We start from the raw sequence: 12,822 nt of genomic DNA on the forward strand, positions 1-12,822 counted from the left end.
TAACCGGAACCCTAACCCTAACCGTAACCTGACTCTGACCATAACGCTGGCCATAACCCTAACATATGTTTAACCATAAGCCTAAACCTCACCATAGCCGTAACCTAAGCCTAACCCTAACGCTAAGTCTAATGCTAAACCACCTCTAATCCTAACCTGAACTGTAATCCTAACCCTAGCCCTAACGCTAACCCTAAACGTAAACCTAGCCCTAACCTGACCCTGAACCTGACCATAACTCTGACCAGAACCCTAACATATGTTTAACCATAAGCCTAAACATCACCATGGCCGTAACCTAAGCCTAACCCTAACGCTAAGTCTAATGCTAAACCAACTCTAATCCTAACTCTAAATGTAATTCCAACCCTAACCCTAACCCTAAACCAAAACGTAACCCTAGCCGGAACCCTAGCCCTAACCTGACCCTGACCCTCACTATAACGCTGACCAGAACCCTAACATATGTTTAAGCATAAGCCTAAACCTGACCATAGCCGTAACCTAAGCCTAACCCTAACGCTAAGTCTAATGTTAAATCAATTCTAATCCTAACCTGAACTGTAATCATAACCCTAACCCTAACCCTAAACGGAACCCTAACCCTAACCTGACTCTGACCATAACCCTAACATATGTTTAACCATAAGCCTAAACCTCACAATAGCCGTAACCTAAGCCTAACCCAAACGCTAAGTTTAATGCTAAAGCAACTCTAATCCTAACCCGAACTGTAATCCTAACCCTAACCCTAAACCTAAACCTAACCGTAGCCGGAACCCTAACCCTAACCATAAACTGACTCTGACCATAACACTGGCCATAACCCTAACATATGTTTAACCATAAGCCTAAACCTCACCATAGCCGTAACCTAAGCCTAACCCTAACGCTAAGTCTAATGCTAAACCAACTCTAATCCTAACCCTAACTGTAATCCTAACCCTAACCCTAACCCTAATGGGAATCGTAACCCTAACCGTAACCTGACTCTGGCCATAACGCTTGCCATAACCCTAACATATGTTTAACCATAAGCCTACACCTCACCATAGCCGTAACCTAAGCCTAACCCCAACGCTAAGTCTAAGGCTAAACCAACTCTAATCCTAACCTGAACTGTAATCCTAATCCTAGCCCTAACCCTAACCCTAAACGTAACCCTAGCCGGAACCCTAGCCCTAACCGGACCCTGACCCTGACCATAACTCTGACTAGAATCCTAACATATGTTTAACCATAAGCCTAAACCTCACCATAGCTGTAACCTAAGCCTAACCTTAACGCTAAGTCTATACGCTAAACCAACTCTAATCCTAACCCTAACTGTCATCCTAACCCTAGTCCTAAACCTAAGCCTACCCCGGACCCTGACCATAACCCTGACCCTAACCCAAACGCAATTTTAAGCACAACCCTAAACCTAAACCTAACCCTAACCTAGGCCTAACCCTACTGCTAAGTCTAACCCTAAAACAAGGCGAATCCTACCCCTAAACCTAACCCTAACCCTAAACGTAACCCTAACCCGAACCCTACCCCTAACCAGAACCCTAACCCGAACCCTAACGCTGACCATGACTCTGACCGTAACGCTGACCAGAACCCTAACATAAGTTTAACTATAAGCCTAAACCTCACCATAGCCGTAACCTAAGCCTAACCCTAACGCTAAGTCTAATGCTAAACCAACTCTAATCCTAACCTGAACTGTAATCCCAACCCTAACCCTAACCCTAACCGGAACCCTAACCCTAACCGTAACCTGACTCTGACCATAACGCTGGCCATAACCCTAACATATGTTTAACCATAAGCCTAAATCTCACCAAAGCCGTAACCTAAGCCTAACCCTACCGCTAAGTCTAATGCTAAACCAACTCTAATCCTAACCCGAACTGTAATCCTAACCCTAACCCTAACCCTAAACCTAAACCTAACCCTAGCCGAAACCCTAGCCCTAACCTGACCCTGACCCTGACCATAACGCTGACCAGAACCCTAACATATGTTTAAGCATAAGCCTAAACCTCACCATAGCCGTAACCTAAGCCTAACCCTAACGCTAAGTCTAATGCTAAACCAACTCTAATCCTAACCTGAACTGTAAACCCAACCCTAACCCTAACCCTAACCGGAACCTTAACCCTAACCGTAACCTGACTCTGACCATAACGCTGGCCATAACCCTAACATATGTTTAACCACAAGCCTAAACCTCACCATAGCCGTAACCTAAGCCTAACCCTAACGCTAAGTCTAATGCTAAAACAACTCTAATCCTAACCTGAACTGTAATCCTACCTCTAGCCCTAACGCTAACCCTAAACGTAACCCTAGCCGGAACCCTAGCCCTAACCTGACCCTGCCCCTGACCATAACTCTGACCAGAACCCTAACATATGTTTAACCATAAGCCTAAACCTCACCATAGCCTTAACCTAAGCCTAACCCTAACGCTAAGTCTAACGCTAAACCAACTCTAATCTTAACCCGAACTGTAATCCTTACCCTAACCGTAAACCTAACCCTAGCTGGAACCCTAGCCCTAACTTGACCCTGACCCTGACCATAACGCTGACCAGAACCCTAACATATGTTTAACCATAAGCCTAAACCTCAACATAGCCGTAACCTAAGCCTAACCCTAACGCTAAGTCTAATGCTAAATCAAATCTAATCCTAACTCTAAATGTAATCCCAACCCTAACCCTAACCCTAAACCTAAACCTAACCCTAGTCGGAACCCTAGCCCTAACCTGACCCTGACCCTCACCATAACGCTGACCAGAACCCTAACATATGTTTAAGCATAAGCCTAAACCGCACCATAGCCGTAACCTAAGCCTAACCCTAACACTAAGTCTAATGCTAAATCAACTCTAATCCTAACCTGAACTGTAATCCCAACCCTAACCCTAACCCTAACCCTAACCTGAACCCTAACCCTAACCTGACTCTGACTGTAACGCTGGCCATAACCCTAACATATGTTTAACCATAAGCCTAAACCTCACCATAGCCGTAACCTAAGCCTAACCCAAACGCTAAGTCTAATGCTAAACCAACTCTAATCCTAACTCTAACTGTAATCCCAACCCTAACCCTAACCCTAACTCTAACCGGAACCCAAACCCTAAACGGAACCTGACTCTGACCATAACGCTGGCCATAACCCTAATATATGTTTAACCATAAGTCTAAACCACACCAAAGCCGTAACCTAAGCCTAACACTAAAGCTAAGTCCAATGCTAAACCAACTCTAATCCTAACCCGAACTGTAATCCTAACCCTAACCCTAACCCTAAACCTAACCGTAGCCGAAACCCTAACCCTAACCATAACCTGACTCTGACCATAACTCTGACCAGAACCCTAACATATGTTTAACCATAAGCCTAACCTTACCATACCTGTAACCTAAGCCTAACCTTAACGCTAAGTCTAACGCTAAACCAACTCTAATCCTAACCCTAACTGTAATTCTAACCCTAGCCCTAACCCTAAGCTTACCCCAGATCCTGACCATAACCCTGACCCTAACCCAAACGCAATTTTAAGCACAACCCTAAACCTAAACCTAACCCTAACCTAGGTCTAACCCTACTGCTAAGTCTAACCCTAAAAGAAGGCGAATCCTACCCCTAAACGTAACCCTAACCCTAAACGTAACCCTAACCCGAACCCTACGCCTAACCCGAACCCTAACGCGGACCATGACCCTGACTATAACGCTGACCAGAACCCTAACATATGTTTAACCATAAGATAAACCTCAACATAGCCGTAACCTAAGCCTAACCGTAACGCTAAGTCTAATGCTAAACCAACACTAATCCTAACCAGAAATGTAATCCTAACCCTAACCCTAAACCTAAACCTAACCCTAGCCGGAACCCTAGCCCTAACCTGACCCTGACCCTGACCATAACGCTGACCAGAACCCTAACATTTGCTTAAGCATAAGCCTAAACCTCACCATAGCCGTAACCTAAGCCTAACCCTAACGCTAAGTCTAATGCTAAACCAACTCTAATCCTAACCCTAACTGTAATCCCAACCCTAACCCTAACCCTAACCAGAACCCTAACCCTAACCATAACCTGACTCTGACCATAACGCTGGCCATAACCCTAACATATGTTTAACCATAAGCCTAAACCTCACCATAGCCGTAACCTAAGCCTAACCCTAACGCTAAGTCTAATGCTAAAGCAACTCTAATCCTAACCCGAACTGTAATCCTAACCCTAACCCTAACCTTAAACCTAACCGTAGCCGGAACCCTAACCCTAACCGTAACCTGACTCTGACCATAACACTGACCATAACCCTAACATATGTTTAACCATAAGCCTAAACCTCACCATAGCCTTAACCTAGGCCTAACCCTAACACTAAGTCTAATGCTAAACCAACTCTAATCCTAACCCTAACTGTAATCCTAACCTTAGCCCTAACCCTAAACCTAAACGTAACCCTAGCCGGAACCCTAGCCCTAACCGGACCCTGACCCGGACCATAACTCTGACCAGAACCCTAACATATGTTTAACCATAAGCCTAAACCTCACCATAGCTGTAACCTAAGCCTAACCTTAACGCTAAGTATAACGCTAAACCAACTCTAATCCTAACCCTAACCCTAACCCAACCCTACCCCTAACCCGAACCCTAACCCTAACCCGAACCCTAACGCTGACCATGACCCTGACCGTAACGCTGACCAGAACCCTAACATATGTTTAACCATAAGACTAAACCTCACCATAGCCGTAACCTAAGCCTAACCCTAACGCTAAGTCGAATGCTAAACGAACTCTAATCCTGACCCTAACTGTAATCCCAACTCTAACCCTAACCGGAACCCTAACCCTAATCGTAACCTGACTCTGACCATAACGCTGGCCATAACCCTAACACGTGTTTAAACATAAACCTAAACCTCACCAAAGCGGTAACCTAAGCCTAACCCTAACGCTAAGTCTAATGCTAAACCAACTCTAATCTTAACCCTAACTGTAATCCTAACCCTAACCCTAACCCTAAACCTAAACCTAACCCTAGCCGGAACCCTAGCCCTAACCTGACCCTGACCCTGACCATAACGCTGGCCATAACTCTAACATATGTTTAACTATAAGCGTAAACCTCACCAAAGTCGTAACCTAAGCCTAACCCTAACGCTAAGTCTAATGCTAAACCAACTCTAATCCTAACCCTAACTGTAATCCTAACCCTAGCCCTAACCCTAACCCTAAACGTAACCCTGGCCTAAACCCTAGCCCTAACCTGAACCTGACCCTGACCATAACTCTGACCAGAACCCTAACATATGTTTAACCATAAGCCTAAACCTCACCATACCTGTAACCTAAGCCTAATCTTAACGCTAAGTCTAACGCTAAACCAACTCTAATCCTAACCCTAACTATAATCCTAACCCTAACCCTAACCCTAAGCCTATCTCGGACCCTGACCATAACCCTGACCCTAACCTAAACGTAATTTTAATCACAACCCTAAACCTAACCCTAACCTAGGCCTAACCCTACTGCTAAGTCTACCCTTAAAACAAGGTGAATCCTACCCCTGAACCTAACCGTAACTCTAAACGTAACCCTAACCAGAACCCTACCCCTAACCCGAACCCTAACCCTAAAGCGAACCGTAACGCTGACCATGACCCTGACCGTAACGCTGACCAGAACCCTAACATATGTTTAACCATAAGCCTAAACCTCACCATAGCCGTAACCTAAGTCTAACCCTAACGCTAAGTCTAATGCTAAACCAACTCTAATTCTAACCCTAACTGTAATCCCAACCCTAACCCTAACCATAACCAGAACCCTAACCCTAACCGGAACCTGACTCTGACCATAACGCTGGCCATAACCCTAACATATGTTTAACCATAAGCCTAAACCTCACCATAACCGTAACCTAAGCCTAACCCTAACGCTAAGTCTAATGCTAAAGCAACTCTAATCCTAACCCGAACTGTAATCCTAACCCTAACCCTAAACCTAACCGTAGCCGGAACCCTAACCCTAACCGTAACCTGACTCTGACCATAACACTGACCATAACCCTAATATATGTTTAACCATAAGCCTAAACCTCACCATAGCCGTAACCTAAGCCTAACCCTAACGCTAAGCCTAATGCTAAACCAACTCTAATCCTAACTTTAACTGTAATCCTAACCCTAACCCTAACTCTAACCGGAACCCTAACCCTAACCGTAACCTGACTCTGACCATAACGCTGGCCATAACCCTAACACATGTTTAACCATAAGCCTAAACCTCACCAAAGCGGTAACCTAAGCCTAACCCTAACGCTAATTCTAATGCTAAACCAACTCTAATCCTAACTCGAACTGTAATCCTAATCCTAACCCTAACCCTAAACTTAAACCTAACCCTACCCGGAACCCTAGCCCTAACCTGACTCTGACCCTGACCATAACGCTAACCAGAACCCTAACATATGTTTAACCATAACCCTAAACCTCACCATAGCCGTAACCTAAGCCTAACCCTAAAGTTAAGTCTAATACTAAACCAAATCTAATCCTAACCTGAACTGTAATCCCAACCCTAACCCTAACCGGAACCTGACTCTGACCATAGCGCTGGCCATAACCCGAACATATGTTTAACCATAAGCCTAAACCTCACCATAGCCGTAACCTAAGCCTAACCCTAATGCTAAGTCTAATGCTAAATCAACTCTAATCCTAACCCTAACTGTAATCCCAACCCTAACCCTAACCTTAACCCTAACCAGAAACCTAACCCTAACCATAACCTCACTCTAAATATAACGCTGGCCATAACCCTAACAAATGTTTAACCATAAGCCTAAACCTCACCAAAGCCGTAAATTAAGCCTAACCCTAACGCTAAGTCTAATGCTAAACCAACTCTAATCCTAACCTTAACTGTAAACCCAACCCTAACCCTAACCCTAACCGGAACCCTAACCCTAATCGTAACCTGACTCTGACCATAACGCTGGCCATAACCCAAACATATGTTTAACCATAAGCCTAAATCTCACCATAGCCGTAACCTAAGCCTAACCCTAACGCTAAGTCTAATGCTAAACCAACTCTAATACTAACCCGAACTGTAATCCTAACCCTAACCCTAACCCTAAACCTAAATCTAACCCTACCCGGAACCCTACCCCGAACTTGACCCTGACCCTGTCCATAGCGCTGACCAGAACCCTAACATATGTTTAACCATAAGCCTAAACCTCACCATAGCCGTAACCTAAGCCTAACCCTAACGCTAAGTCTAATGCTAAACCAACTCTAATTCTAACTCTAACTGTAATCCCAACCCTAACCCTAACCGGAACCCTAACCCTAACCGTAACCTGACTCTGACCATAACGATGGCCATAACCCTAACATATGTTTAACCATAAGCCTAAACCTCACCATAGCTGTAACCTAAGCCTAACCTTAACGCTAAGTCTAACGCTAAACCAACTCTAATCCTAACCCTAACTGTAATCCTAACCCTAGCCCTAACCCTAAGGCTACCTCGGACCCTGACTATAACCCTGACCCTAACCCAAACGTAATTTTAACCACAACCCTAAACCTAAATAGAACCCTAACCTAGGCCTAACCCTACTGCTAAGTCTAACCCTAAAACAAGGCGAATCCTACCCCTAAACCTAACCCTAATCCTAAATGTAAACCTAACCCGAATTCTACCCCTAACCCGAACCCTAACGCTGACCATGACCCTGACCGTAACGCTGACCAGAACCCTAATATATGTTTAATCATAAGTCTAAACCTCACCATAGCCGTAACCTAAGCCTAACCCTAACGCTAAGTCTAATGCTAAACCAACTCTAATCCTAACCCTAACTGTAATCCCAACCCTAACCCTAACCCTAACCGGAACCCTAATCGTAACCTGAATCTGACCATAACGCCGGCCATAACCCTAACATATGTTTAACCATAAGCCTAAACCTCACCAAAGCCGTAACATAAGGCTAACCCTAATGCTAAGTCTAATGCTAAACCAACTCTAATCATAACCCGAACTGTAATCCTACCCCTAACCCTAACCCTAAACCTAAACTTAACCCTACCCGGAACCCTAGCCCTAACCTGACCCTGACCCTGACCATAACGCTGACCAGAATCCTAACATATGTTTAACCATAAGCCTAAACCTCACCATAGCCGTAACCTAAACCTAACCCTAACGCTAAGTCTAATGCTAAACCAACTCTAATCCTAACCTGAACTGTAATCCCAACCCTAACCCTAACCGGAACCCTAACTCTAACCGGAACCTGACTCTGACCATAATGCTGGCCATAACCCTAACATATGTTTAAGCATAAGCCTAAACCTCACCATAGCCGTAACCTAAGCCTAACCCTAATGCTAAGTCTAATGCTAAACCAACTCTAATTCTAACTTTAACTGTAATCCCAACCCTAACCTAACCCTAACCGGAACCCTAACCCTAAACGGAACCTGACTCTGACCATAATGTTGGCCATAACCCTAATATATGTTTAACCATAAGCCTAAACCTCACCATAGCCGTAACCTAAGCCTAACCGTAATGCTAAGTCTAATGCTAAACCAACTCTAATCCTAACCCGAACTGTAATCCTAACCCTAACCCTAAACCTAACCGTAACCGGAAACCTAGCCCTAACCTGACCCTGACCATAACTCTGACCAGAACCCTAGCATATGTTTAACCATAAGCCTAAACCTCACCATAGCTGTAACCTAAGCCTAACCCTAACGCTAAGTCTAATGCTAAACCAACTCTAATCCTAACCCTAACTGTAATCCTAACCCTAACCCTAACCGTAGCCGGAACACTAACCCTAACCGTAACCTGACTCTGACCATGACTCTGACCAGAACCCTAACATATGTTTAACCATAAGCATAAACCTCACCATAGCTGTAACCTAAGCCTAACCTTAACGCTAAGTCTAACGTTAAACCAACTCTAATCCTAAACCTAACTGTAATCCTAACCCTACCCCTAACCCTAAGCCTACCCCGGACCCTGACCATAGCCCTGACCCTAACCCAAACGTAATTTTAACCACAACCCTAAACCTAAACCTAACCCTAACCTAGGCTTAACCCTACTGCTAAGTCTAAACCTAAAACAAGGCGAATCCTACCCCTAAACCTAACTCTAACCCTAACCCGAACCCTACACCTAACCCGAACCCTAACCCTAACCCGAACCCTAACGCTGACCACGACCCTGACCGTAACGCTGACCAGAACCCTAACATATGTTTAACCATAAGCATAAACCTCACCATAGCCGTAACCTAAGCCTAACCCTATCGCTAAGTCTAATGCTAAACCAACTCTCATCCTAACCCGAACTGTAATCCTAACCGGAATCCTAACCCTAACCGTAACCTGACTCTGACCATAACACTGGCCATAACCCTAACATATGTTTAACCATAAGCCTAAACCTCACCATAGCCGTAACCTAAGCCTAACCCTAACGCTAAGTCTAATGCTAAGCCAACTCTAATCCTAACTCTAACTGTAATCCTAACCCTAGCCCTAACCATAACCCTAAACGTAACCCTAGAAGGAACCCTAGCCCTAACCTGACCCTGCCCCTGACCATAACTCTGACCAGAACCCTAACATATGTTTAACCATAAGCATAAACCTCACCATAGCTGTAACCTAAGCCTAACCTTAACGCTAAGTCTAACGCTAAACCAACTCTAATCCTAACCCTAACTGTAATCCTAACCCTAGCCCTAACCCTAAGCCTACCCGAGACCCTGACCATAACCCTGACCCTAACCCAAACGTAATTTTAACCACAATCCTAAACCTAAACCTAACCCTAACCTAGGCCTAACCCTACTGCTAAGTCTAACCCTAAAACAAGGCGAATCCTACCCCTAAACCTAACCCTAACCCTAAACGTAACCCTAACCAGAACCCTACCACTAACCCGAACCCTAACCCGAACCATAACGATGACCATGACTCTGACCGTAACGCTGACCAGAACCCTAACATATGTTTAACCATAAGCCTAAACCTCACCATAGCCGTAACCTAAGCCTAACTCTAACGCTAAGTCTAATGCTAAAACAACCCTAATCCTAACCTGAACTGTAATCCCAACCCTAACCCTAACCCTAACCGGAACCCTAACCCTAACCGTAACCTGACTCTGACCATAACGCTGGCCATAACCCTAACATATGTTTAACCATAAGCCTAAATCTCACCAAAGCCGTAACCTAAGCCTAACCCTAACGCTAAGTCTAATGCTAAATCAACTCTAATCCTAACCCGAACTGTAATCCTAACCCTAACCCTAACCCTAAACCTAAACCTAACCCTAGCCGGAACCTAGCCCTAACCTGACCCTGACCCTGACCATAACGCTGACCAGAACCCTAACATATGTTTAAGCATAAGCCTAAACCTCACCATAGCCGTAACCTAAGCCTAACCCTAACGCTAAGTCTAATGCTAAACCAACTCTAATCCTAACCTGAACTGTATACCCAACCCTAACCCTAAGCCTAACCGGAACCCTAACCCTAACCGTAACCTGACTCTGACCATAACGCTGGCCATAACCCTAACATATGTTTAACCATAAGCCTAAACCTCACCATAGCCGTAACCTAAGCCTAACCCTAACGCTAAGTCTAATGCTAAACCAACTCTAATCCTAACTTGAACTGTAATCCTAACCCTAGACCTAACACTAACCCTAAACGTAACCCTAGCCGGAACCCTAGCCCTAACCTGACCCTGCCCCTGACCATAACTCTGACCAGAACCCTAACATATGTTTAACCATAAGCCTAAACCTCACCATACCTGTAACCTAAGCCTAACCCTAACGCTAAGTCTAACGCTAAACCAAATCTAATCCTAACCCTAACTGTAATCCTAACCCTAGCCCTAACCCTAAGCCTATCCCGGACCCTGACCATAACCCTGACCCTAACCCAAACGTAATTTTAACCACAACCCTAAACCTAAACGTAACCCTAACCTAGGCCTAACCCTACTGCTAAGTCTAACCCTAAAACAAGGCGAATCCTACCCCTAAACCTAACCCTAACCCTAAACGTAACCCTAACCCGAATCCTACCCTAACCCGAACCCTAACCCTAACCGGAACCCTAACGCTGACCATGACTCTGACCGTAACGCTGACCAGAACCCTAACATATGTTTAACCATAAGTCTAAACCTCACCATAGCCGTAACCTAAGCCTAACTCTAACGCTAAGTCTAATGCTAAACCAACTCTAATCCTAACCTGAACTGTAAACCCAACCCTAACCCTAACCCTAACACTAACCGGAACCCTAACCCTAACCGGAACCTGACTCTGACCATAACGCTGGCCATAACCCTAACATATGTTTAACCATAAGCCTAAACCTCACCAAAGCCGTAACCTAAGCCTAACCCTAATGCTAAGTTCAATGCTAAACCAACTCTAATCCTAACCCGAAATGTAATCCTAACCCTAACCCTAACCCTAAATCTAAACCTAACCCTAGCCGGAACCCTAGCCCTAACCTGACCCTGACCCTGACCATAACGCTGACCAGAACCCTAACATATGTTTAACCATAAGCCTAAACCTCACCATAGCCGTAACCTAAGCCTAACCCTAACGCTAAGTCTAATGCTAAACCAACTCTAATCCTAACCTGAACTGTAAACCCAACCCTAACCCTAACCCTAACCGGAACCCTAACCCTAACCGTAACCTGACTCTGACCATAACGCTGGCCATAACCCTAATATATGTTTAACCATAAGCCTAAACCTCACCATAGCCGTAACCTAAGCCTAACCCTAACGCTAAGTCTAATGCTAAACCAACTCTAATCCTAACCTGAACTGTAATCCTAACCCTAGACCTAACGCTAACCCTAAACGTAACCCTAGCCGGAACCCTAGCCCTAACCTGACCCTGCCCCTGAACATAACTCTGACCAGAACGCTAACATATGTTTAACCATAAGCCTAAACCCCACCATAGCCGTAACCTAAGCCTAACCTTAACGCTAAGTCTAACGCTAAACCAAATCTAATCCTAACCCTAACTGTAATCCTAACCCTAGCCCTAACCCTAAGCCTACCCCGGACCCTGACCATAACCCTGACCCTAACCCAAACGTAATTTTAACCACAACCCTAAACCTAAACCTAACCCTAACCTAGGCCTAACCCTACTGCTAAGTCTAACCCTAAAACAAGGCGAATCCTACCCCTAAACCTAACCCTAACCCTAAACGTAACCCTAACCCGAATCCTACCCTAACCCGAACCCTAACCCTAACCCGAACCCTAACGCTGACCATGACTCTGACCGTAACGCTGACCAGAACCCTAACATATGTTTAACCATAAGTCCAAACCTCACCATAGCCGTAACTTAAGCCTAACTCTAACGCTAAGTCTAATGCTAAACCAACTCTAATCCTAACCTGAACTGTAAACCCAACCCTAACCCTAACCCAAACACTAACCGGAACCCTAACCCTAACCGGAACCTGACTCTGACCATAACGCTGGCCATAACCCTAACATATGTTTAACCATAAGCCTAAACCTCACCAAGGCCGTAACCTAAGCCTAACCCTAATGCTAAGTCCAATGCTAAACCAACTCTAATCCTAACCCGAAATGTAATCCTAACCATAACCCTAACCCTAAACCTAAACCTAACCCTAGCCGGAACCCTAGCCCTAACCTGACCCTGACCCTGACCATAACGCTGACCAGA

Source organism: Nesoenas mayeri, assembly GCF_963082525.1.
Source record: "Nesoenas mayeri genome assembly, chromosome: 20".
NCBI classification, from domain to species: domain Eukaryota; kingdom Metazoa; phylum Chordata; class Aves; order Columbiformes; family Columbidae; genus Nesoenas; species Nesoenas mayeri.